Consider the following 2,175-nt stretch of genomic DNA (forward strand, 5'->3'; position numbering starts at 1 on the left):
AACTATTGTATTGTTTCACAAGTTGATCCTGTACAGCTAATTTTACAAGATAAGGTACTTACACTAATAACCCTCAATTGTACCCCTTAATTTAAAGGATTGAACAGTTAAATGTGTGCCTTGCCATATTATTATATTCCCATTCCTGTTTCCAGAGGAAAGATACTAGTGATATGATCAGTATGTAATCAAAGTGGTAAAATCGAGACTAGTAGGATTGTTTTTATGTTAAAGGTGAACCCTGGTCTGGCCATGTTTATTCTAAGTATAAGCTCCACTGACAACTGTAACCATGATGGTGCAGCTATTTTATTTATTTTTTATACATATTTATTGTCTGTGCTTTTCAAAGCCCATGATTTAAAATGTTGTTTACTGCCGAGGACAGATGTTTGCCAGAACAGTGTGTTTGAGGATTTGCACAGCGGTTAGTCTGAGCGAGTTGTTGCCGCAGTGTTGTACGCAGAAACTGCAGCTCGACGAGACAACTTAACGCCCTCAGAATAAAGTGACAACCTAGTGTTCGTTATGAAATGGATAACATGGTTAGCCACCTGGGCCCTTGACTGACAACAGTGATAACTGTCTATTTGGATTTTAATGTTATGGTTTGGAAATGTTACATGTTGAACTTTTCAGGTGACCACTTTTTCTTCCAAAAGAAAAAGGATATCTGAACATAGACACAAACTCCTCAGCTGCTGAGTTGATAAGGAGTGTAGAGTTACTTTTGGTTTACATATCTGTCCCTGCTCTGTCTTTGAGTGGCCTTACTTACTAAACAAAAACAATGTGTATGTATTTCATTTTTTTTGTGTGTCCTTGTATTTCCCTTGGCTGTCAGCAATGAGGATCAGCCACTTATTCGCCCGTAATGATGTCAAATACATTTTATATGTGATGTTCCTTATCATTTTGTGTTTTTTATCTTTGATGATATCTGGGTTTTCTTTTCAGTCTGTTATATTTTGTGTTATGTTCCTCACGATGCTTTGTAAATGTTTTCCCTTAAATCCTCTTTAATCGTTTGGAATGATGTCACTCAAATTAGGTTTTATGGACAGACGTAACATACAATGAGATGTGTGCCAGTAAATGTGTTCATAAATGATGAGAGGATATTAAAATGTTACTTTTAATGAAGGATAGATATTGCTAAGAAAATCAATGTGTGCTTATTTTTAAACCAATCTGTAGAAACCATTTTGTTACAGTACATCGTCCCTTATGAATACACGTTTCATAGCCATTCTTTGTTATACATGTTCCTTGTGCCAAGTTACAAGTTTTCAATTTCGTTCTATTTTTTTTTTTATTTCTGTATTTTCTAAAGATGCTCACCCTTGCACCATCACTAAATCACTGCAATAGTTAACAAGTACAGTATATGAGTCACAGTTACTGCGTTTCTGTGGTGTTTTCTTTGTATTGAAATGTTGTCACCATGTAAACAATCAAATGAGTGACTTTTGTATAAAGTATATGAAAAGTATCTATAAATTTGTCTTCCTGCTTTTTCTGCCCAGTGCAACATGTCATGGACTGCATTTTTTTTTTTTCTCATCTAATAATATGATTTTAATATATTTACCGTTATGCAACTCATGAACCAATTCATTTCAGCTATTTGAATGCAAGGCCAGTCCAATGCTCTGGAATTTGTTTAGTGTTTCCTGTTGAAGTCAGAGTTGTTCCTTTTTAAAACACAATAATCAAATCTGTTTTACAGCATGAATGTGTTCTTCTGGGCACACACACACACACACACAATAACTAATTTAGCAAGTGGGTCACATTGAGGTCCCCTGGACGACACAGTGTTGCTTTGTGTTCAAGCCCAGGTATTAAATTCCATTTCTGAAAGCACCTGGAAGTGCATATCAGTCATGAGGACGCGATATTTGGAGCTGTCCTTTTTTAGTACGTCATTACGTCATTTGGCACCTCTAAAAGAGGCAGAAAAGGTGAAGTGGAGATAAGGAACCGTTACAAATGTGAGAGAAGTCCCCGGTCTGAGCATGCGCACCCAGCGCAGGATGTGTTGACATACCTGGCCGTTGAAGCCATTCACCTGTACTGTTGTTTTACAGCCCCTCCACTCCTGCCCCGTCTCACCATCCAGGTCCAAAGATCGCTGTAGTGTTTGCTCAAGCCCTGAGCTGTTAGCTGCGGGGG

At 37.6% G+C, this 2,175-nt stretch overlaps 1 protein-coding gene across 1 annotated transcript in view; it reads left to right on the plus strand.

The window, feature by feature from the left end:
- LOC117959710 (protein unc-13 homolog B-like) overlaps nt 1–1,500 on the plus strand; it is a gene marked incomplete at its 5' end in the record, with an annotated part of 18,620 nt that extends 17,120 nt beyond the window's left edge. The window contains one exon of the mRNA XM_034896990.1: nt 1–1,500. This exon is cut by the window's left edge and continues 1,020 nt beyond it.
- Between the last annotated feature and the right edge of the window lie 675 nt (nt 1,501–2,175).

This window comes from Etheostoma cragini, chromosome 16 (assembly GCF_013103735.1).
Source record: "Etheostoma cragini isolate CJK2018 chromosome 16, CSU_Ecrag_1.0, whole genome shotgun sequence".
In the NCBI taxonomy this organism is placed as follows: domain Eukaryota; kingdom Metazoa; phylum Chordata; class Actinopteri; order Perciformes; family Percidae; genus Etheostoma; species Etheostoma cragini.